This window comes from Scyliorhinus canicula, chromosome 1 (genome assembly GCF_902713615.1).
Source record: "Scyliorhinus canicula chromosome 1, sScyCan1.1, whole genome shotgun sequence".
NCBI classification, from domain to species: Eukaryota; Metazoa; Chordata; class Chondrichthyes; order Carcharhiniformes; family Scyliorhinidae; genus Scyliorhinus; species Scyliorhinus canicula.
In genome coordinates, this window is record NC_052146.1 from 185149586 (window position 1) to 185175775 (window position 26190).

Consider the following 26190-nt stretch of genomic DNA (forward strand, 5'->3'; position numbering starts at 1 on the left):
GGACCAGTACAAACCGGACGGTCTGCACCAGGGCAGGACTGGAACCGATGTCCTAGGGGGGGGGTGTTTGCTAGAGCTGTTGGGGAGGGTTCAAACTAATGTGGCAGGGGGATGGGAACCAATGCAGGAAGTCGGAAGGCAGTAAAACCAGGACAGAAACAAAAGGCAGTAAGGGGGAAAGTGTAAGGCAGAGAAGACATAGTCAAAAATCAAAAAGGGCGACAGTACAAGGTACAGTGACTGATGGGAGCTCAATGAATAGGCCCAGTAATACTAAAAGGAATAAAACGGGAAGTAAAAACATAAATGGTAAGCAACACGGCAGGTTGTTACATGAAGATATGGGTTCAACGACAAGGAAAATTAGGAGAAAAGTTAGGAGGAAATATAACTTAGGAGAGGATACTGATCGAGGTGTTAAGATTCAAAACGGAGGGATAAAAGCCAACATAAGTGTACTTTACCTGAATTCTCGTAGTATTCGGATTAAGGTAAATGAGTTGATGGCGCAAGTCATCGTGAATGACTATGATTTAGTGGCCATTACTGAAACATGGTTAAAGGATGGTCACGACTGGGAGTTACATATCCGAGGGTATCAAACTATTCGGAAGGACAGAGTGGGTGGTAAGGGAGATGGTAGAGCTCTGTTATTTAAGGATGACATCCGGGCAATAGTAAGGGATGACATTGGTGCTATGGAGGATAAGGTTGAATCCATTTGGGTGGAAATCAGGAATAGTAAGGCGAGAAAGTCATTGATAGGAGTAATCTATAGGCCACCAAATAGCAACATTATGGTGGGGCAGGCAATAAACAAAGAAATAACTGATGCATGTAGAAATGGTACAGCAGTTATCATGGGGGATTTTAATCTACATGTCGATTGGTTTAACCAGGTAGGTCAAGGCAGCCTTGAGGAGGAGTTTATAGAATGTATCCGCGATAGTTTCCTAGAACAGTATGTAATGGAACCTACGAGGGAACAAGCGGTCCTAGATCTGGTCCTGTGTAATGAGACAGGATTGATTAATAATCTCATAGTTAGAGATCCTCTCGGAAGGAGCGATCACAATATGGTGGAATTTAAAATACAGATGGAGGGTGAGAAGGTAAAATCAAATACTCGTGTTTTGTGCTTAAACACAGGAGATTACAATGGGATGAAAGAAGAACTAGTTAAGGTAGACTGGGAGCAAAGACTTTATGGTGAAACGGGGAATTATTGAGGAACGGGGGAGAACCTTCAAAGCGATTTTTCACAGTGCTCAGCAAAGGTTTATACCAACAAAAAGGAAGGACGGGAGAAGGATGGTAAATCAACCGTGGATATCAAAGGAAATAAGGGAGAGTATCAATTTGAAGGAAAAGCATACAAAGTGGCAAAGATTAGTGGGAGACTAGAGGACTGGGAAATCTTTAGGGGGCAACAGAAAGCTACTAAAAAAGCTATAAAGAAGAGTAAGATAGATTATGAGAGTAAACTTGCTCAGAATATAAAAACAGATAGTAAAAGTTTCTACAAATATATAAAACAAAAAAGAGTGGCTAAGGTAAATATTGGTCCTTTAGAGGCTGAGAAGGGAGATTTAATAATGGGAGATGAGGAAATGGCTGAGGAACTGAACAGGTTTTTTAGGTCAGTCTTCACAGTGGAAGACACAAATAACATACCAGTGACTGATAGAAATTAGGCTATGACAGGTGAGGACCTTGAGATGATTGTTATCACTAAGGAGGTAGTGATGGGCAAGCTAATGGGGCTAAAGGTAGACCAGTCTCCTAGCCCTGATGGAATGCATCCCAGAGCACTAAAAGAGATGGCCAGGGAAATTGCAAATTACCAAAATTCACTAGACTCTGGGGTGGTCCCGGCGGATTGGAAATTAGCAAACGTGACACCGCTGTTTAAAAAAGGAGGTAGGCAGAAAGCGGGTAATTATAGGCCAGTGAGCTTAACTTCGGTAGTAGGGAAGATGCTGGAATCTATCATCAAGGAAGAAATAGCGAGGCAACTGGATAGAAATTGTCCCATTGGGCAGACGCAGCATGGGTTCATAAAGGGCAGGTCGTGCCTAACTAATTTGGTGGAATTTTTTGAGGGCATTACCAGTGCGGTAGATAATGGGGAGCCAATGGATGTGCTTTATATCTGGATTTCCAGAAAGCCTTTGACAAGGTGCCACACAAAAGGTTGCTGCATAAGATAAAGATGCATGGCATTAAGTGTAAAGTAGTAGCATGGATAGAGGATTGGTTAATTAATAGAAAGCAGAGTGGGGATTAATGGGTGTTTCTCTGGTTGGCAATCAGTAGCTAGTGGTGTCCCTCAGGCATCAGTATTGGGCCTACAATTGTTCACAATTTACATAGATGATTTGGAGTTGGGGACCAAGGGCAATGTGTCCAAGTTTGCAGACGATACTAAGATGAGTGGTAAAGCGAAAAGTGCAGAGGATACTGGAAGTCTGCAGAGGGATTTGGATAGGTTAAGTGAATGGGCTAGGGTCTGGCAGATGGAATACAATGTTGACAAATGTGAGGTTATCCATTTTGGTAGGAATAACAGCAAAAGGGATTATTATTTAAATGATAAAATATTAAAGCATGCTGCTGTGCTAGAGACCTGGGTGTGCTCGTGCATGAGTCACAGAAAGTTGGTTTACAGGTGCAACGGTGATTAAGAAGGTAAATGGAATTTTGTCCTTCATTGCTGGAGGGATGGAGTTTAAGACTAGGGAGGTTATGCTGCAATTGTATACGGTGTTAGTGAGGCCACACCTGGAGTATTGTGTTCAGTTTTGGTCTCCTTACTTGAGAAAGGACATACTGGCGCTGGAGGGTGTGCAGAGGAGATTCACTAGGTTAATCCCAGAGCTGAAGGGGTTGGATTACGAGGAGAGGTTGAGTAGACTGGGACTGTACTCGTTGAAATTTAGAAGGATGAGGGGGGATCTTATAGAAACATATAAAATTATGAAGGGAATAGATAGGATAGATGCGGGCAGGTTGTTTCCACTGGTGAGTGAAAGCAGAACTCGGGGGCATAGCCTCTTAAGGGGAAGTAGTTTTAGGACTGAGTTTAGGAGGAAGTTCTTCACCCAAAGGGTTGTGAATCTATGGAATTCCTTGCCCAGTGAAGCAGTTGAGGCTCCTTCATTAAATGTTTTTAAGATAAAGATAGTTTTTTGAAGAATAAAGGGATTAAGGGTTATGGTGTTCGGACCGGAAAGTGGAGCTGAGTCCACAAAAGATCAAACCATGATCTCATTGAATGGCAGAGCAGGCTCGAGGGGCCAGATGGCCTACTTCTGCTCCGAATTCTTATGCTCTTAAACACCACAGTAAAGTTGAAATATTCTCTGGAGTAGTTCTTACTAAGTGACAACACACATAGTTTAATTCTAATTACGTAATATAGAGGTCAAAAAAGGATAGCTGTGCTTTGTTGGTTAGCATGATCAATACTTGGCATTTACTTGGCAAGAATATTTCTTGCCACAATCACCCAAGTCCATGTGTTATACAGATCCGTTGTACATTGGCATGACCTCCCTAATTATTGGAGGAATCTGAATGGAGCTCAACATGGTGTGAAGGAAGGTCGTTAAAGCAGTTGAAGTTGATTGGGTTGATAACGCTTTCTTGAAGCGCTTGTGTCGTGATGCTATTGGGTTGTGATGATTGGTCCTTGGCAAAAAAAATCTTCCTTTATGTCAGGATCTTGTGGAGGATCTTTTCCGTCCAAGTAATCTCAAATTTGCTTTTTCCCATATTAGAATAAAGTTGATTTGTATCCTTTTCATCTTCTGTGTAAGTATTTTCCATTGTTCATCCGCAACTGTTTGCTGTTTTTCCTTCCACTTAGTCTGGTCAATGTCCTCTTTTATTTCAGTAAGTTAGTTATTTTACAGTTCAGTACTTATATTTTTGACTTTTTTATTATCTGGTCTTAAACTTAACTGATTATATTGTGGGCGCTGATTCCCAAGTGAACTCCTACTTTTTATCAACTTAATCGCATTTCATTTTCAGATTGTTACCCTGAAAGCTCTAGTTTTGTGTAAACTCTTAACTCGTAACAATGTTGTGTACACGTCTGGTTGTGGCCATGGAGTGAGTGGTCACACAGAGGGCAGTTCCTGCCTGAAGGCACAGAAAAGAACTCTTTTTACCTGTTACTGAGTGGAAATTTGCTGAAAAGGCGTAGGTGAATGTTGGAGGAGTAGTTTCCCCGTGAGTGATATATCTGCTGGCTATCAGACCCGACAGAAAACAGTGAGAGATTGGCTGAAAAGTTGAGGAAACCTGTGCAGCAGCAACCACTGTAAACATGCAGGCGGCGGAAGGGCTGATGTAGCTGGAAGGCCCCAGATGGAGGAGCTGATGGCGATTATTCAAGAGAAATTCTGCCAGCAGAGGAAGGAAATGCTTGAGGATCACTCGAAGGCCATCAAAGGAGCTGCGGCACCCCTGAAGAGTTCTCTGGAACGGGTGGCGAGGTGTGGGGGGTCACAGATTTGTGGGATTGAAGCAGTGACCTCGGATCATAGTGAGGGCGTGGTGGCTCTGGAGGGGGAGGTGGGGCTCCTCGGAGACCTGTGTAAAACATTGAGGGCAAAGGTGGCGGAGCAGGAGAATTCCTCGAGAAGGCAGAACCTGTGAATTGTTGGCCTGCCTGAAGGAGTGGAAGGTGTGAGTTCCACGAGGTACGTCTCGAAGATGCTGGCGGGGTTGGTGGCAGAAGGGGTGCTAGATGAGTCGCCTAAAGTGGACCGAGTGCATAGGTCCCTGAGGCAGAAGCATAGAGCTGGGGAGCCGCCGCGCGTGGTGATCGTGAGACTCTACAAATTTGTGGAGAAAGAGAAAATTCTGCGATGGGCCAGGGAGAAGTGTACCTGTGACTGGGGGAGAATAATGTCCAAATTTAGGAATTTCAGGACATTGTAGCCGAGTTAGCAAAACGACAGGCAGATTTCAACCAGGCCAAGGCGGTGCTGTACCGGCGGTACTGGCAGATCAGTTTTGGGGCGGTCTACCTGACAAAATTATGGATGACGTTCGAAGGCCGGGGGTATTGAGCATAAACTGTGGGAGAACTGAGCGGACAATGCAGGGGAACTGGGGTGCTGGCACTTTGCAATAGTTGGGAGCATGTTTGAAGTGGGGGTAGGGATTGGAGTATTTTTGTTTTTTTTGGGGGGGGGCGTTTGTTGTTTATGTTGAGATTGTAAGGAGTTGTAGGGGTGAAGAGTTTATGTGGGGATATATGTTTTATGGGACTGTTTGTTTCAACATTTGTTTGTTTGCTTTTGGAGAAGGTTGCCTGGAGTTCAGGAGAAATCGTTGTTTGTGTGGGGAGGGTAAGGTCAGCAGGGAGCCTTCCTCATTGAGCGAAGGAGTGGGGGGGGGGGGGGGGGTAGAGGGAAGGGGAGGTAATTGGGAGGTGCCTTTGGGCAGGGGCAGCGCGCCTGCAGGTGATGCTGGTGAACGGAAGTGAGGTGGTAGGGGAGAAGGCCAAGAGGGGTGGTCGATGAAGGGAAGGGGAGGTTGTTGTGACATGGCAGTGGGTGAGAGATGGCATGATCGGGGCGGAGAAGGGGGTCATCTAGGATGGCTAGGTATAGGGTGAAATTAAGGGGGAGGATGTTAAATGGGGAAGTTGACGGACGGTAGAGGGGATTGGTGGTGTAAGCCTCCAGTAAGGCTGGTAACGTGGAACGTCTGGGGACTGAATGGGCCGGTTAAAAGGTCGCGGGTGTTCGCGCACCTCAGGAGCTTGAAAGCGGGGGTAGTCTTCCTGCAGGAGATGCACCTCCGCGTAAAGGAAGGGTCGCCAGTCTGGAGGAGCTAAGGAAGAGGGTAGAGCTGCTGAGGGGGAGTGAGTTCCGGTATCTGCTGGTTAGGGACTTTGCGCAAAAGGTCTGGAGAGGGTTCCCTAAATTGCCAGGATACACCCTGCTGGAGTGACGGCTGCTGTGGAAGGGGAGGGAATAATTGGGGATCTATACAAATGACGGGTGCAGGGAGGGTGGTGAAGATCAAGGAGGAATGGGAAGTGGAGTTGGGAGGGGAGATCAATTGGGGAGTATGGAATGCAGCACTGTGTAGGGTAAAATGGGACCATCTCTTGTACAAGGATGAGCCTGATCCAGTTTAAGATGCTGCACAGGGTGCATATGACTCGGGCGAGAATGAGTGGGTTCTTTCGGGGGTAGCAAATGAGTGTGCGAGGTGTGGGCGGGGGGCCAGCGAAACACGCGCACATTGTTTTGGGGTTGCGAAAAAATTGGGAAGATTCTGGGCAGGAGTGTTCGCGGTCTTAGTCAGGATAGTGGAGGAGGAGGTGGACCTGGACCCTTTGGTGGCGATATTTGGGGTTTCAGAGAAGCAGAGCTCATGGAGAGGAAGAAGGCTGATGTTGTGGGTGTCACCTCTCTGATTGCATGACGGCGAATTTTGCTGGAGTGGCGGTCCTGCATCGCCGCCTGGGTTGCGGCTTGGTTGGTGACCTGTATGACTTCCTTTTTTAAACAAATTTAGAGTATCCAATTAATTTTTTTTTTCCAATTAAGGGGCAATTTAGCATGGTCAATCCACCGAGCCTGCACATCTTTGGGTTGTGGGGCAAAACCCAAGCAAACATGGGGAGAATGTGCAAACTCCACACGGGCAGAGACCCAGAGCCAGGATTGAACCGGGGCCTTGGTGCTGTGAGGCAACAGGGCTAACCCACTGCGCCCCGTGCTACCCCCACCAGTACGACTTCCTGCAGTTAGAGAAGATGAAGTATGAGTTAAGGGGCTCAGCAGGGGGGTTTGGGAAAAGGTGGAGGATGTTTGTGACCGTGTTTGAGGGGCTGTTCATCGCAGTGGGGGGGGTGAAAAATGGGAAAAATCTGTACAGACTGTATAGTTGATTGTTGGGAAGTATGTTGGGAATGCATCCCAGAGTGCTAAAAGAGATGGCTAGGGAAATTGCAGATGCCACTAGTGATAATTTACCGAAATTCACTAGACTCTGGGGTGGTCCCGGTGGATTGGAAATTAGCAAACGTGACGCCACTGTTTAAAAAAGGAGGTAGGCAGAAAGCAGGAAATTATAGGCCAGTGAGTTTAACTTCGGTAATAGGGAAGATGCTGGAATCTATCATCAAGGAAGAAATTGCGAGGCATCTGGATAGAAATTGTCCCATTGGGCAGACGCAGCATGGGTTCGTTAAAGGCAGGTCATGCCTAACTAATTTAGTGGAATTTTTTGAGGACATTACCAGTGCAGTAGATAACGGGAGCCGATGGATGTGGTATATCTGGATTTCCAGAAAGCCTTTGACAAGGTGCCACACAAAAGGTTGCTGCATAAGATAAAAGATGCATGGCATTAAGGGTAAAGTAGTAGCATGGATAGAGGATTGGTTAATTAATAGAAGCAAAGAGTTGGGATAAATGGGTGTTTCTCTGGTTGGCAATCAGTAGCTAGTGGTGTCCCTCAGGGATCAGTGTTGGGCCCACAATTGTTCACAATTACATAGATGATTTGGAGTTGGGGACCAAGGGCAATGTGTCCAAGTTTGCAGATGACACTAAGATGAGTGGTAAAGCGAAAAGTGCAGAGGATACTGGAAGTCTGCAGAGGGATTTGGATAGGTTAAGTGAATGGGCTCGGGTCTGGCAGATGGAATACAATGTTGACAAATGTGAGGTTATCCATTTTGGTAGGAATAACAGCAAACGGGATTATTATTTAAACGATAAAATATTAAAGCATGCCGCTGTTCAGAGAGACTTGGGTGTGCTAGTGCATGAGTCACAGAAGGTTGGTTTACAAGTGCAACAGGTGATTAAGAAGGCAAATGGAATTTTGTCCTTCATTGCTAGAGGGATGGAGTTTAAGACTAGGGAGGTTATGTTGCAATTGTATAAGGTGTTAGTGCGGCCACACCTGGAGTATTGTGTGCAGTTTTGGTCTCCTTACTTGAGAAAGGACGTACTGGCGCTGGAGGGTGTGCAGAGGAGATTCACTAGGTTAATCCCAGAGCTGAAGGGGTTGGATTATGAGGAGAGGTTGAGTAGACTGGGACTGTACTCGTTGGAATTTAGAAGGATGAGGGGGGATCTTATAGAAACATTTAAAATTATGAAGGGAATAGATAGGATAGATGCGGGCAGGTTGTTTCCACTGGCGGGTGACAGCAGAACTAGGGGGCATAGCCTCAAAATAAGGGGAAGTAGATTTAGAACTGAGTTTAGGAGGAACTTCTTCACCCAAAGGGTTGTGAATCTATGGAATTCCTTGCCCAGTGAAGCAGTTGGGCTCCTTCATTACATGTTTTTAAGGTAAAGATAGATAGTTTTTTGAAGAATAAAGGGATTAAGGGTTATGGTGTTTCGGGCCGGAAAGTGGAGCTGAGTCCACAAAAGATCAGCCATGATCTCATTGAATGGCGGAGCAGGCTCGAGGGGCCAGATGGCCTACTCCTGCTCCTAGTTCTTATGTTTTTATGTTCTTATGTTTCCAGGGGTGTTTATTTGCTGTAACCAGTTTTGATACATGTTTGTAATAAAATACATTTTTTAAAGAAATAATGTTGCCGACAGCCTTATTTGATCCCCGCCAAAATGTCTTGTGAGAATTTTAGAATTTCATGAACAGGAAATTGCCATTCCTTAAAATAAATGAAAAGGAGAGGAATAACTGAATTAAAATGTAGTTTGTACCTGGGAGGACTAGGCGTTTGTATACATCAAAGGAGACACCATCCATAGCTTGACCTTTACTTCTGAAACATTGCTCTTATTGATGAAAAGGCTTTTCATGCACAAGTTGTCCATTGCCATGGCACACTTGATGCAGTTGATCTTTGGCACTTAAACCTTTGGTAATAAATCCTTAAGTGCCTATATTTCTGGTTTGCACGTTCTTTTGTGGATGTTGAGGAGTTTTATTTTTAAAATTTGATCATTGTCTTCTCACAGGATGTAGAAATCATATTTAGTCGTATTGTGGATATCCATGAGTTGACTGTGAAGTTATTGGGCCTAATTGAAGATACTGTGGAAATGACAGACGAAGGTAGCCCTCATCCATTAGTTGGCAGCTGTTTCGAAGACTTAGCTGAGGTAAGTTGTTAGACGATAAAACAAACCCCTTACCTGACAAGTTATTTTTTGAATGAAATCTTTTTGTATAATTGCCCAAATTTCCGATGTTAATCAAAAAATACATGTTCCAAAATGTGAAGTTTATAAGTAAAAATAAAATGTGATTTTTAACCTTGTCTCACAAAATGGAAGAAAAATATTGTTGCATTGTGGTTCTGTAGTAATACACATTGAATTGGTATTTCTGCTATAGGAAAATAAGAAGCAAAAGTATGAGTAAAATGCATTCTTGAATAAAAATAATTGATAATTGAATATAAGTGCCACTGTGAATTAAGAAAGATAATTTCCATTAAATCGTTTTATAAGTTCATAGCTATAAGAGGCAGAATTAGGCCATTTGGCCCATCGAATCTGCTCCACCATTCGACCATGGCTGATCTCACCCTGGCCTTAACTTCACTGTCCTGTCCATTCTCTATAGCCCTTCAGCGCATTACCAATTAAAAATCTGTCTAACTCCTCCTTAAATTTACTCACTGTCCCAGCCTCCACCCCACTCTGAGTTAGTGAATTCCAACAGATTCACAACCTTTGGGAGAAATAGTTTCTCCTCACTCTGTTTTAAAATTTGCTATCTCTTACCCTAAGACTATGACCTCTCGTTCTGGAATGCCCCCACAAGAGGAAGCATCTTCTCCATGTCTACTTGACCGCATATCATCTTTTATGTTGAGTATCAGGTGGTATTATGACGCAGTGGTAACATCCCTAATGGGCCAGGTAGCACTCATCTGGTTCATTAATGTCGTTCAGGGAAGGGAATCTGCCATCCTTACCTGGTCTGGCCTAAATGTGAATCCGGATCTGCAGCAATGTGGTTGACTCTTATCAATGCCCTCTGAAGTGGCCTCACAAGCCACTCCGTTCAAGGGCAAATAGGGCTGGCACTAAAATGCTGGCATTGCCAGTGACGTCCACATCTCATGAAAGGATAAAAAAAGGAACTTGTGCTGAGTATTTTGGAAAGTTTTTGCATAACTTCCTTTGAACTTGGTCTCGATAAAGCTAAGGACTCTAAATATCTTAACAGCCTTTCTAATTTGTCCTGCCAACTTCATACACCCATGGTCTTATTTTTCCTGCACTCCGAGAAAATTGTGCATTTAGTTTATATTGCCTTCATCAGTCTTCCCACAAAATTTTTTATCTGCTTTAAATTTCATCTACTATGTGTCTGCTATTTTACCAGTCTTTCCTCTGAAGACAATTACTATCCCCCTATTGTTTAATATATTACTGAGTTTTGTGTCATTTGAATTAATCCCCAAGTCTTGGTCTTTCGCATATATCAAAGATCCTCATATCGACCCCTGGGGAACACGTGTATGTTGCCCTTCAGTTTACAAAACATCACCACAATTCTACTTTAAATCCCTTAGTCATTTTTTTACAATGTAGCCACGGCACCTTCATCCAGTGGGTCGCAATTTCACTCACAAGTCTATGACGTGGTATTTATCAAATGCATTACCCCCATTAATCTTCTCCATTAGCTTCATTCAATCAAGTTAGTCTTAGGTCAAACATGATTTAACTTGAACAAATGGGTGCTGATTTTCTTTTATGAACCCGTATTTGTTACAATTGCCAATCAATTTTATTTTGATTGTTGTTTCCAAAGGTTTTCCCCAACACCGACAGTAAGTTGATTGACCTGTAGTTTGCTTGGTTATTCCTCATATCATGTTCCCGAGAGTCACTCCTTGCTAGTGGGCCACCTATGGCAGGCCTCTTTGTGTCTAGTGTGAACAGACTATTTTTGGTGCTTGCATATTGAATACCATAAACGAGGATAACCCTAATCCCCAGTCAAGACTATTTCGTTGTTGTAATTCTTGCTGTGATGAATTGTGTAATATAGATTAATACTGGTGGTAGTAACCTGTCTTCTCACTCCTGGACCATTAACTCTGAGTCCCCAAGGAACTATCCTTTTGCCTTTTTTTTCATCTACATGCTGTCCCTTGGCAGAATATCTAAAAACACTGCTTTAATTTTCGCATATATGCTGACAAAACTGAGTTCTGCTTTCTCTCGGATCGCTCCACTGTCGCTAAATTACCAGACAGGTTTGCGCAACAAACATGCTGGATGAGCAAAGATTTTCTCTGATTAATTATTGGGAGACCAAAGTCATTGTGAGCTACAAGCTCATTCCATCGCTACCAACTTTAGTCCTCTCCAAGGCAACCTGTCTGATGTTTATATTTGACCCTGATTTGAGCTTCCAAACACATATCGCAGAGTCACGAAGACACCTATTTCCACTCCGTAACATCACCTGACCCTGATCGCTGCGTCAGGTCATCTGCTGCTGAAACCTCATTCATGTCTTGTAAACTCTCATGCACTCCTGGCCAGCCTCTCACGTTCCATCTATTGAAATGGGCATGTGACAAGTGGAAAATCCATATCTCGGTTGACCACAACAGGTATTTTAAAAAGATTTGCTTCCCAATTGAGTTGAGTGTTTAACTATTTAAGTGCTCTGATAGGTTTTCCTGTAAGTTTTGTAATTAATACCGAATATGCAAAAATAATAAAACAATGCGTTCTCACACATGCATTCAAGAGATTCACAGACACAATTTAAAATGTGGATGGATGACCTCTGTCTCCTTTTCTGGAATCAGCAGCTGCTTCGTTTATATTTATGATGCTTCCTGCGGTGTTTGACTAGTCACAATAAAAAGCAGAATCGCTGGAGAGAGAAAGCAACCCACGATTCGTCATCCTGCTGTTTCCCTCACATGGTCTCTCTCTGAACACTGACCTGGGACAGCAGTGTCTTAAAACATATAGAAATTACCGGATAAACTCAGCAGGTCTGGCAGCATTTGTGGAAAGAAATAGTGTTAAACTGTAGAAGTTAACTGTAGAACTGTAGAGTCCACAAAAGATCAGCCATGATCTCATTGAATGGCGGAGCAGGCTCGAGGGGCCAGATGGCCTACTCCTGCTCCTAGTTCTTATGTTCTTATGTTATTACTGCGTTTACCCAGATTTTCTGATTTTTTTTCAAAATTCCAGCATCTGTAGTATTTTGCTTTCATTTAGTGTCGTAAAACATAGGTTAGCTTGCTTATGGGCTGGTTTAGCTCACCAGGCTAAATCGCTGGCTTTTAAAGCAGACTGTAGCAGGCCAGCAGCACGGTTCGATTCCCGTACCAGCCTCCCCGGACAGGCGCCGGAATGTGGCGACTAGGGGCTTTTTCACAGTAACTTCATTGAAGCCTACTCGTGACAATAGCAATTTTCATTTCATTTATTTATGGGCTGGTTAGCTCAGTGGGCTAAATTGCTGGCTTTTCAAGCAGGCCAGCGACTAGGGGCTTTTCACAGTAACTTCATTGAAGCCTACTCGTGACAATAAGCGATTTTCATTTTCATTTTTTCATTTTCATTATCACATGACCTCCATTCACAGACTGGGCCTGTTTCCAAAATGCTCACAGCAAGTTGGGGAACCCTCATTCCAGGCCCATAGTTTGAAGTGATTAGATTACGCATCTACAAATTGTTCCCTCCTCAACTGGTGTCCATTGTCCAAAGTGATTGAGTCCTAATGGCTTGATCCACACCTCCCTGAATACAATTGGACGCAATCTAACCAAATTTGTTCTACGTGTGGTGGCGAGCAGGAAATACCAGGTGTTTCCTGACAGCCAACCCGGCGAGATCATCACCAGTACCTAATGTTAATTCATGAGGCCCCATGGACTTCACGCCACAAGTGACTGTCCCGCCAGCTGTTTCGCCAGGACCTTGCCCGGCAGCTCCCTGTTAACGAGGGAGGGCAGCACTTAAACTGATCCCGCAGAGCAAACCCCATGCAGCCATGCAACCTCAGGACCAGCTCCAAGATTCGTAGATTCTGACCTGGCGAGACTGTTGGGAGTCCAGACGGGATATCCTGAACCACCGAGGGGCTTGAAGGGTCAATCACGCCTGGGAGGAAGTTACCGCAGCTGTCAGCGTGGGGGTGTGATCAGGAGAACCACCACCCAGTGCCTCAAGAAGCTAAACAACCTCCACCAGGCCGCAAGGGTGAGTTGGCCCCGGTCCTGCCTGTCACCTGACCATGTGCCGTGTTCTCTCCCCCCATCCCCTGGAGATGCGCGAAGCGTGCAGCTCATGTTGCCCTCCTCCTGTGTCCCTGCAGGAGAACGTTGGCCCACAACAGATGGGAGAGGACCCAGATAGGCGGTGAGGTGCGAACATCAAAGTCCTCACTCCCCACTATGAGGACGGGGCCTGGAGGTACCAGGGTGGCTACGGACAGATTGGTCATTGATGTTGGTCTGTACCACAGAGGTGAATATCCACCGGCCCCCATCCAGATGCCCTGTCACATGTGTTATTCATGCTAGTATGCTGATTATTCCCTCGCACTGACCACATGTCCACTCTCCCACAGGATCTCCAGACGGTGGTGCTGGGCCATCCGGGGTGGTGTCCAACAGCCGCTAGGGCTGTCGGAGCAAGATCACGCAGGTGCATCTGAAGCTTGATCCAGCTGCCCCTATGTCCCAAAGGAGACCTCCAGGGCCCTATGGGATCTGACTGGGAGGAGGGAGCGCTGGAAGCCAACCCGTAGCCTCCCTACAGGGTGACGACGGCGACCACTTACTCCCCCAACTTCCCCCACAACCTGACAACCAGTGTGTTTCAGAGTCGGCATCCGGAACATGGTGGCGTGGCAGGACCTGTGCTGCCAACAAGTGGGCCGGAACACTCTGGCCCCAGGACCCCAGAGGAACGCCCGGCAGGGGCATCAAGGTCCACAGAATGCGGTAAGGAGCAGGCTGTCTCCACCGCTAATGTGCATCCTGGGGTTACACCTAGACGTAGCGTTAGTGTGGAGGACAAAGCAGACAGATGATCACTGAGAGGGCACTGGGGTGTAGAAGGGGGGTGGAAAAGGGGATGGGGGGTGTGGCACCACCGGGCTAGGGGCAGTTGGGGTCACAATTGTACAGCAATAAAGCACGTTGCACCCGAGACATGCGAAGCCTCTGGTACATTATTTTGACCCCCACCCCCTTCCAGGCATGATGGTACTGGGTTTGCGCCCCCCCACCCCCCACCCCCCAATCCAGGCATATCATGTACAGGTGATGGGCGTGAGCGTGCACTTAGCAGAGACAGGAGTCAGACTACGGCACAGAGTGAGGAGCACCAGTACTTAGTTCACAGCGGGTTATCATCACCCTCCTGCCTTCGACATGGACCCGGTGACACTGCCGACACAATCCCACCACCCTGGAGATCTTCATGTGGTAGTCGCTCACAAGTTGGACGTTCACGGAGTGGAACCCCTTCCTGCTGATGAAGGACTCTCCCTGATGCCCCCAGAGAGTGGAACAGGGCGATTGGCGATGGGAGAGGGGAAAGAAATGATTTGGGGCGGTGAGATGGTGGACTTATAACCTAGTCCTAGGGGAGGCGGGTGAGGATGAGGGCCACACTGGCTCTCCGGGTATACTGGACCCTCACTGCTACTGCCTCCGGCTGGTCCTGTGGGTCCTCCCCTGCTCGTCTCCAGCCTTTCCTGGTCCTGCGCTTCCCCATCCTCCTGCTCTGAGATGCTTGCATGTTCCTCCTCCACCTCCAGCACGTCACCCCGCTGCTGTGCCAGGTTGTGGAGGGCACAGCCAACTGCCACAAAGGAGGCGACCCTCCAGGGAGTGTATTGCAGTGAATCACCAGAATGGGTGAGGCATTTTCAGCAGTCCGATGCACTGCTCAATGACGGCCCGGGTGGTCACATGGGCGTCGTTATATTGGGTCGTCTCCTCGGTCTCTAACCATCACACTGGAATCATTAGCCAGGTCCTCAGCGGGTACCCCTTATCACCAAGGGAGAACCGGTCACCCTCGAATAGGCCAATGATCTTCGACTACCCCAGGATGTAGCTTTCATGCACCCACCCGTGCAAGCGTGCACACAGTGCAGGATCTTTATGTGGTGGTCGCACACAAGTTGGACCTTCAGGGAGTGGAACCCCTTCCTGTTGATGAAGGGCGCTCTCTAATGCCCATGTGCATGCAAGGCGACTGCGTGCCATCTATTTCCCCTGGACCTGGCATCCCGGCAACAGTGGAAAATCCTGCTGCCTGGGTTTCCTGTTGGGCTTGGTCCAGGACAATGTTTATATCGTTAGCGGTGCAGGCAAACAGGCCATCCATGACTTCAGTCTTTTTATTTTTTAAATAATTTGGAGGACCCAATTCGTGTTTTCCAATTTGGGGGCAATTTAGTGTGGCCAATCCACCTACCCTGCACATCTTTGGGTTGTGGGGGCGAAACCCACGCAAACACTGGGAGAATGTGCAAACTCCACACGGACAGTGACCCAGAGCCGGGATCGAACCTGGGACCTCTCTGCCATGAAGCAGCAATGCTAACCACTGCGCCAATGTGCTGCCCTTGTTCAGTCTTTTTAGATTATAGATCATAGAGGGATCATAGAATTTACAGTGCAGGAGGAGGCCATTCAGCCCATCAAGTCTGCACCAGCCGTTGGAAGAGCACTCTACTTAATCCCACGCCTCCACTCTATCCCGTAACCCAGTAACCCCACCTATCCAAGGGAAATTTAGCATGGCCAATCCACCTATCCTGCACATATTTGGACTGTGGGAGGAAACCAGAGCACCTGGAGGAAACCCACGCAGATACAGGGAGAACATGCAGACTCTGCACAGACAGTGATCAGAGCCAAAAATCGAACCTGGGACCCTGGCACTATGAAGCAACTGTCCTAACTACTGTGCTACCGTTTTTGAAATTCATTCCGTGGCTGCAGCCCACTCAATACATAGACATTTTCAATACAAAACACCTTCATCAACTTGAGATCATCCAATACTCTGCAATCCTAGTCCCAATCGCACCAATCACCCACTCTGCTATACATTTCACTCTGTGGCACTGTAGTTTTCTTAAAACCTTTGGCCCTGGAGGAAAGAGAACTTCACTACACTGAAGGTTTCTTTACAATGGCGGGTAACAATTTCTTCACAAGTACTTAACGTCATAAACTTTTAACAAATAGCTTCTTGCATACTATGCACTTAAACGTTTCACTTTGTTCCACCATTATACATGTTGTATTATAAAGTTACAAAGACTTAAACAAAACAAAAGCAAGTATATGTATTAAGTACGATTAGCAGGATTTAAGCATCATAGAACGATCACAACTCAAAGCTTGCATTTCTTTTTCTTTCACCCATTCTTTAACTCGGCAAAAGTTGTTTCATTTAGGGCTCGACCTACTAAATTGGAACAGAGTACAGTGCCGAGTGGGTTTAGCCGGGTGTTTCCTGGCGCTCGCAGCTATTGGGGCTCTGTTTAAATTCAGGACCTCATCGGCGAACGTCGCCACAAGGCCTCACTTAGTCCTGTTTCCTGCACTAAGGAACTTCGCTCGCCAGAACTCCTCGGTGGAGGAAGAGCGATCTCTCTCTCAACTCCCAGAACTCACCTCCTAAGGGGGCCTCCTCGCACCCCACCTCATGAGCAGGGCACCCCCGGGCCCAATACCTGCTACGGGAAAAATGCCAGCCTGGCACCTTTGTGGGGACCAGCACTGAGCGGTGCTCGTCCAAGGTCTCTGAGGCGAAGGTTGGATCAAGGGAGTATACATTAGAGTGAGAATAGCTGTCTCACTCCAATATGCAGATTGGCAAATTATGGAACCCTCCTACAATGGGCGGGATTCAGATTGCGATGTCTCGGACAATCTCAGGCAATAGATGCACTTGGTCGAAGCTGCCTCATACATTTTTTTTAAGGTGCAATTTAACGTGGCTAATCCACCTACCCTGCACATCTTTGGGTTGTGGGGGTGAAACCCACGCAAACACTGGGAGATTGTGCAAACTCCACACGTAGTGACCCAGGGTCGGGGTCGAACCTGGGACCTCTGTGCCGTGGGGCAGCAGTGCTAGCCACTACACCAACGTGCTGCCCAAAGCCGCCTTATACATGAAAGATGATGCTGCCTTCTGCTCTGACCCACTGTCGGTTGCCAATTTAGGAATATTATCGTTTAATGCATCTTCCTCCTCTTGGAAAGCCTGAACCTACATACCTGAGCAAATATTGGCTCTGCAGAAGCAACTGAATGCCAGTTTTCTGGGAATATTTCAGGATGATATTGTTATAACATTTTTTGCTCCAATATCTTGCTGTATTCCTCCCAGTTGGCGCCACACAGGTTCCACCACTACCACTTTGAGCTGGTGACGATTGGTAATTGAAGTCCAATGTAGATCCAAGATGGTCTGTGCGGAAAATTGGGCAGGACTTGGCATGGTACAGGAAGTGGATTGTTGAATACTGGACTGACCCATCACAAATCAGGACAAACCAAAGCGTTAGAGGATGTTCCAAAGAGCTTCAAATTATTGACATGGTTAGGAAATTGGTTGAGTGACAGAGAGTTGGGATAATGGGTAATTACTCTAATTGGCAGGAGATGTCTAGTGGCGAACCACAGAGATCTGTATTGGGGCCTCAATTTTCACATTATTTATTAATGACTTGGATGGTGGCATAGAAAGTCATATATCCAAATTTGCTAACGATAAAAAGTTAGATGGCATTGTAGACAGCCTGGATGGCAGCATATAATTGCAAGGAGATATTGACAGACTAGGTGAATGGGCAAAATTGTGGCAGATGGAATTTAATGTAAGCAAGCGTGAGGTTATCCATTTTGGACCAAAAAAGGATAGGGCAGAGTACTTTCTAAATAGAAAGAGATTAGGTACAGTGGATGTCCAAAGAGACTTGGGGGCTTCAGGTGCATAGATCTTTAAAATGCCACCAACCAGTGCAGAAAATAATCAAAAAGCCATGGAATGCTCACCTTTAAGTCCAGAGGGTTGGAGTATAAAAGCTGTATGTTGCAGCTGTACAAAAGCCTGTTTAGACCCACTTGGAGGATTGAGAGCAGTTCTGGGCACCACACTTTAGGAAGGATATTTTGGCTTTGGAGGGAGTGCAACGTAGGTTTACAAAAAGGATACCTGAAGAGATTACTCAAATTAAACCTATTTTCGCTCGAGTTTAGAAGGTTTAAGATCTGATCAAGGTATTCAAGATATTAACAGGGAAAGATAAAAAAATCTTTATTATTGTCACAAGTAGGCTTACATTAACACTGCAATGAAGTTACTGTGAAAATCCCCTATTCGCCACACTCGATGGCCTATCGGGTACACTGAGGGAGAATTCAGAATGTCCAAAGTACCTAACAGCACAGTTTTTGGGACTTGTGGGAGGAAATTGGAGCACCCGGAGGAAACCCAAACAGACACTGGGAGAACGAGCAGACTCTGCACAGAGAGTGACCCAAGCCGGGAATTGAAACTGGGACCCTGACACTGTGAAGAAAACAGGGTAGATAAAGATAAACTATTTCCACTGATTGAAGATTCTAAAACTAGGGGGCATAATCAAAAAAGTAGGGCTAGACCCTTCAGGAAAGGTGTTAGGAAGAACTTCTTCACTCAAAGAGTGGTAGAGGTTTAGAAGTCTCTCCCACAAATAGCTGGTGAAGCTAGAACAGTTATTAATTTTAAATCTGAGATAGATAGATTTTTGTTAAGCAAAGATATTTAGGGATATGGGCCAAAGGCGGGGATATGGAGTTAGGTCACAGATCAGCCATGATCTTATTAAATGGTGGGAGAGGCACGAGGGGCTGAATGGTGTACTTCCTATGTTATTTAAAGAATCAAAACACCTTGGTCAGGTCGCTGAAGGCGAGGAACAATTCATGGTTTTGTCCTGCATTTTTCCTGGATCCGTCTCACCATAGAGACCATGTCCGCAGTACCCCGGGATGGTTGGAAACCACACTGGATTTCCGAGAGGACTTCCTCAGCAGCAGGATAAAGGCGGTTCAGAAGCATGCGGGCCAGGACTGTACTCATAATGGACAGGAGGGAAATCCCCCCTGTAGTTTTCACAACGAGATTTATCCCCCTTCTTTTGGCTAGTAGTGATGGTCACATTCTTGAGATTCTCTTTGTCCCAGAGGCGGAGGATGAACTGGACAAGTCTTGACATGAGCTATTGCTGCCGGCATGGTAGATCTCTGTGGCTGTACCATTCACAAGCTTTGGACCATAAGACATAGGGGCAGAATTAGGCCACTCGGCCCATCGAGTCTGCTCCGCCATTCAATCACGGCTGATTTTTTTCTCATCCCCATTCTCCTGCTTTCTCCCCATAACCCCTGATCCCCTTATTAATCAAGAACCTATCTATCTCTGTCTTAAAGACACTCAGTGAACTGGCCTCCACAGCCTTCTGTGGCAGAGTTCCACAGATTCACCACCCTCTGGCTGAAGAAAGTCCTCCTCATCTCTGTTTTAAAGGATCGTCCCTTTAATCTGAGATTGTGTCTTCTAGTTCCAGTTTTTCCTACAAGTAGAAACATCCTCTCCACATCCACTCTATCCAGGCCTCGCAGTATCCTGTAAGTTTCAATAAGATCCCCCCTCATCCTTCTAAACTCCAATGGGTAAGACCCAGAGTCCTCAACCGTTCCTCATACAACAAGCTGTTCATTCCAGGGATCATTCTTGTGTACCTCCTCTGAACCCTTTCCAAAGCCAGAACATCCTTCCTTAGACACAGGGTCCAAAACTGCTCACAATACTCCAAATGGGGTCTGACCAGAGCCATATACAGCCTCAGAAGTGCATCCCTGTTCTTGTATTCTAGCCTTCTCGACATGAATGCTAACATTGCATTTGCCTTCCTAACTGTCGACTGAACATGCACATTAAGCTTAAGAGAATCGTGAACAAGGATTCCAAAGTCCCTTTGTGCTTCTGATTTCCTAAGCATTTCCCCATTCAGAAAATAGTCTATGCTTCCAATTCTCCTTCCAAAGTGCATAACCTCACAATTTTCCACATTGTATTCCATCTGCCACTTGAAGGGCAACATGGTAGCACAAGTGGCTAGCACTGTGGCTTCACAGCCCCAGGGTCCCAGGTTCGATTCTCCGCTGGGTCACTGTCTGTGCGGAGTCTGCACGTTCTCCCCGTGTCTGCGTGTGTTTCCTCCGGGTGCTCCGGTTTCCTCTCTCAGTCCAAAGACATGCAGGTTAGGGGGATTGGCCATGCTAAATTGTCCTTGGTGTCCAAAAAAAGGTTAGGAGGGGTTATTGGGTTACGGGGATAGGGTAGAAGTGAGGGCTTAAGTGGGTCGGTGCAGACTTGATGGGCCAAATGGCTCCTTCTGCACTGTATGTTCTATGTTCTTTGCCCACTCTCCCAGCCTGTCCAAGTCCTTCTGCAGCCCCATGCTTCCTCAATACTACCTGTCCCTCTACAGATCTTTGTATCATCTGCAAACTTAGCAACAATGCCTTCAGTTCCTTCTTCCAGATCATTAATGTATATTGTGAAATGTTGTGGCCGCAGCACAGACCCCTGAGGCACACCACTAGTCACCGGCTGCCATCCTGAAAAAGACCTCTTTATCCCCATTCTCTGCCTTCTGCCAGCCAATCCTCTATCCATGCCAGGATCGTACCCTTAACACCATGCGCTCTTAACTTATTTAACAGTCCACTATGCGGCTCCTTGAACAAGGCCTTCTGGAAATCTAAATAAATCACGTCCACTAGTTCTCCTTTGTCTAACTTCCTTGTTACTTCTTCAAAGAACTCTTAACAGATTTGTCAGACATGACCTCCCCATGACAAAACCACACTGACACAGTCCTATTTTATCATGCACTTCCAAGTACTCCGCTATTTCTGGAGTCTAAAATCTTACCAATGACCAAAGTCAGGCTAACCGGCCTATAATTTCCCGTCTTCTGCCTCCCTTAAACAACGGTGTTACGTTAGCCACTTTCCAGTCCTCTGGGACCTTTCCTGCCTCCAGTGATTCCTGAAAGGTCACCACCAATGCCTCCACAATCTCCTCAGCTATCTCTTTTAGAACCTTGGGGTGTAGTCCATCCGGTCCAGGTGATTTATCCACTTTCAGACCTTTCAGTTTCCCCGGACCCTTCTCGTTAGTGATGGTCACTGTACTCACCTCTGCCCCCTGATTCTCCTGGAGCTCTGGCATCCTACTGGTGTCTTCCACCGTGAACACTGATGTAAAGTAACTATTCAGTTTGTCTGCCACTTCTTTGTTTCCTATTATTACTTCTCCAGCCACATTTTCCAGTGGTCCAATGTCTATTTTTGCCTCTCTCTTACCTTTTATATATTGAAAAAAACTCTACCTATCTTCCTTTATATTACTAGTTAGCTTGCACTCATATTTCATCTTCTCCCCCCTTTATTGCTTTTTTTAGTTGTCCTCTGCACGCTTTTAAAGGCTTCCCAATCCTCTGCCTTTGTTGGCCTTCATTTTTTAGATGGGCTTCTTAAGCTCATCAGTGGTGGATTGCTGAGGGAATCCTTCACAAGGTGTTGTAGGATAGCTTGAATGGTCTCTGATACAGTGGACTCCCAATTGAGACAAGTTCGAGAAGTACTCCTTCAATGCTAGTGGATGGCTTTCTTTCTGTGATACAGAGACTTTTGTCCAATCGAGTGGGATCTGTAGATCATCTTGGTAGCCTAAAAGAAGTTGCGCATGTCATACTGATCGGCATAGGCCTGAATCTGATGCACCTTTTCTACCCACCAGTTAGTCTTCATGTCATGAATGCAACACTGGACCTCAACCTTTAGTTGTCTAGTACACTGTTGTCTTTTGTCGGGCACGTGAGTGAATGTGCCAGACGACGAAGACTGCTTGCTTCCGATTGAGGAGGTTGCAGATTGCAATGTCATTAGAATCAATAGGCATAAGTATAATGTGTTATTTTGATTTATCTGAACTAAGATTTATGGGGCTCAGTTGTTTGCAATAATCCCCAATCATAAATCACCTCAAGTTCTAGAGACTTAACCATATGGCAAGAAAGAACACTTTAAATGATGAATTCAGAAAGTTTATTAACCATTAAAAAGGTAACAAGTCAGAAAGATAAAAAGCAAAGTATCAATGAACATCAATTAGCAGTAATTAACAACTCGGCCTGGGGTGGGGGCAGGGGTGGGGGGGCTGCCATTCCATAGGGCAGGGACATACTTTAGGTATCTGGGGGTGCAGGTTGCCCGGAAGTGGGGGAGGTTTAACAGGTACAACATCTCTAGTTTGATGGGGAGAGTGAAAGCCGATCTGGCAAGGTGGGATGGTCTGCCTCTGTCACTGGCAGATCGGGTACAGGCGGTTAAAATGAATGTGTTGCCGCGATTTCTGTTTTTTTTTAATGCCTCCCGATTTTCCTGCCAGAGGCTTTTTTCAGGGAGATTGAGGGAAGGATTACCTCGTTCATATGGGGAGGGAAGGTGGCCAGAGTGAGAAAGGTGCTGCTACAGAGGGGAAGGCAGGCAGGGGGTTTGGGTCTTCCGAACCTGAGATACTACTGGGCGGCGAATGTGGAGAAGGTGCGGAGCTGGGTCAGAGGGGTTGATTCCCAGTGGGTCAGAATGGAGGAGAGTTTGTGCAGGGGGCCGGGACTGAAAGCACTAGCAACAGCGCCGCTCCCGATAGCTCCGGGGAAATACTCAGGGAGTCCGGTAATAATAGCTTCATTGAAAATCTGGAGGCAGTTTCGCCAACACTTCAGGCCGGGGGCAGGGTCAAGGGAAATGCCGATTCGGGGGAACCACAGACTTGAGCCAGGGAGGTGGGATGTAAATTTCCGGAAATGGGAAGAGAAGGGAATTAAGACGCTAAAAGATTTGTTTCTAAGGGGTCGGTTTGCAGGATTGAAGGAGCTGGAAGCAAAGTATGGGCTGGAGCAGGGAGAAATGTTTAGATACATGCAGGTTCGAGATTTTGCCAGGAAGGAAACACAGCTTCCCGGAGGAACCAGCCTCCACATTGCTGGAGGAAGTGCTGACGACAAGGGGACTGGAGAAGGGGGTAGTGTCAGCGGTGTGCGGATCTATTTTGGAAGAAGATCTGGCACCACTGGAAAGGATCAAAGCAAAGTGGGAGGAAGAGTTGGGAGAGGTTATAGAGGAGGGGGTCTGGTGTGAGGTGCTCCGGAGAATAAATGCCTCCACCTCATGTGCGAGGTTGGGGCTGATACAGCTGAAGGTGGAATACAGAGCACACCTCACGAGGGCGAGGATGAGCTGATTCTTTGAAGGAGTAGAAGATGTGTGTGAGTGTTGTGTGAATGTGGGGGGGGGGGGGGGGGGGGGGGGGGCTAATCACGTTCATATGTTTTGGTCCTGTCCAAAGCTAGAGGATTTCTGGAAGGAAGTTTTTAGGGTAATTTCCAAGGTGGTGCATGTGAAACTGGACCCGGGTCCCCGGGAGGCCATATTCGGGGTGTCGGACCAGCCGGGGATGGAAATGGATGCGGAGGCAGATAACGTAGCCTTTGCCTCGTTGATCGCCCGAAGGCGGATCCTGTTGAGATGGAGAGCAGCCTCTCCCCCCTGTGCTCTGGTGTGGCAGGGGAACTTGTTGGAATTCTTGACTCTTGAGAAGGTTAAGTTTGAACTGAGGGGAAGGATGGAGGGGTTCTACAATTCATGGGCATTATTCATTATGCACTTCCAAGAACTGAATAACATCGAACATTAGTTGGGGGGGGATGGGTAGGAGGGTTGGGGGGAGGGGGTTGTGTGTATTAAGGGTGACTATGGGTGATCCCTGATTCCTTTTTGTCGTTTGTTTATGTAAACATGCGGGCTAATGTTTGGGGGTTGGTGGGAGGATGGGATCGTTGTTATTGTGGGGATTGACATATTTGTTGCTGATTATTGTTTATTGTTGGTGGGTGTAAATTTGGGAGAAACTGTGAAAAAGGAGAATAGAAATATTTTTTTTTTAAATTAGCTTTAATTAACAGTAAGAGGAAAAAGCTTAACTTTAACAATTGACCAGAATTCTCAGACTAAGTCATGAAATGATAACTCTGGAAAAACATAGAAATCTGCTTTCAGCATCTCTCCATAAACAGCTCTTTCCCCACCTCCCCTCTGTCCTTGCCCCTGTGAACATTTCTCACTGACCCTCTCTACCCACATCTTTCTCTTTGCATCTGTCTTCACATCTCTGACTGCCTTTCTCTGTCCTCTGCCTCTGTCCATCCTTACCCAAAATGACTTCTTGAGACCCCTTTTTTTGTACCTTAGAAGTTGAAAGCCCACCTTAGCCAATTGTTCGAAAAAATAGCCAATTACTTATCACATGTCAGTAATGAAATAAGAATTCACCCGTTGATTTTTATGTAATTACGGACATTGTCTCAGCTTTCTCAAACTATATCTCTTACCTTGAGGCAGGATGGGTCTTGACCAATAATTGGTCAACATAGCTGTCTGTCATTTGGTGATAGGTCCCTCAAACAAGGGCCTATTCAGTCTTCCTAGTCAAGCTTAACATTCATGTTACCTCTTTATTCTGTGGCGTGAGAAGTACATAATATTCTTATTCCCACAGCACTTTAAGAGTCTGTATTAATAATCAAGCGTTAATAATATGCTTATAATTATGGAAGTTAAAACATTTGTGCTTCCAAATTACATTTCTGGCTTTTCTAACACACCTATTGATTAATTAATTATTCTTTAATTGTCTCAAAATTAAGGCTTTCTACTTAACTAATCCGACTGGTTTCTAATAATACTGGTTTAGTTTTTATTAAAATGGTTACATCAATTTTAGCAGAAAATGCTCAAGAACACAGTAATTCAAGCTACAAAATGATAGTCACACGAAAACTACTGATTTTGAAGCTATCTACAACAGTGGTGGGCACTTGCTCCAGTGCAATGTAAAATTGAACCTGTAACTCATCCCGTTGTCCCGCGTTCTTCAATGCTGCAATGTTCAGTTTTCTCCAGGCAACTTTTTGGGTCCTTCATGGTCTTGGCACCAGGCTGATGTTCAACACCAAACGCCTAAGCCGGTGGTCCATCCAATACTATTCAGAACCCTTCATGGCCCTGGTGATAAGCAGGTCCCTCATAACTGCCTCGGACAATGATGCAGCCCAGGGTGTCCTCCGACGGTGGGTGTCTCCACGTGGTCTTGAGCTGTTTTTTCTGGCAGACGGCTGTGTTCTTCACGATTAGGCCATGTTGGGGGACACGTGGTCAAGATTGGATGCTGTTGGTTTTGCCCTTCCCCATGCCATTTCTTGCTGATAGTTCCACTCCAGATTTTGTAGGGTGACGCCCAATAAAGTGACCTAGGAGGGATGATCTTGTCGTCCCTGGGATGGAAGCAAGGACACCATTGAGATCAGAATAGAACCTCTCCTTGAATTCATGGTTGGAATCTAATGTATAGAATCATAGAATCCCTACATTGCAGAAGAAGGCCGTTCGGCCAATCGAGTCTGCACTGACCCTCTGCAAGAACAACCTACCTAGGCCCATACCCAAACTATCCCTGTAAACCCACCTAACCTTTGGATACTGAGGGGTAATTTAACATGGCCAATCCACCTAACCTGCACATCTTTGGACCATAGAAGAAAACCATAGCTCCCGGAGGAAACGCACGCAGACACGGGAAGAATGTACAAACTCCACACAGAGTTTAGAACGTTAGAATTGTACCTGGGTCCCTGGCACTGGGAGGCAGCAGTGTTAATCACTGTGCTACCATGCTGCCCCCAAGCGCTGATGACAGTGGCACATTGGTTTTGGCTGCTATGTAGTCCTAGTGTGATCAGCCTTTCACTGACACTCAAGGGGATTTCTGAGAGAGCAGTGGCAAACTTGTTCGTCGAGACGAAACTGACTCTGTGGATGCTTCTGACTTCCCTTACCAGAAGAAGGTGTATCCTCTACTGGCCAGGTTTCACTAAGAACAGCAATGTTGATGTTATATCTTGCTAGCTCCTGGGCCAAGACAGCAAATCATCTTTCCAGACGATCCTTCTTTGGGTTGGATTGCATTTGAATTTGATTTATTGTCATGTGTACCGAGGTACAGTGAAAAGTATTGTTCTGCGTACAGT

The 26190-nt window shown here is 46.0% G+C and overlaps 1 pseudogene; it reads left to right on the forward strand.

The window, feature by feature from the left end:
- LOC119970133 overlaps positions 1 to 26190 on the forward strand; it is a 397883-nt pseudogene that overhangs the window by 239579 nt on the left and 132114 nt on the right.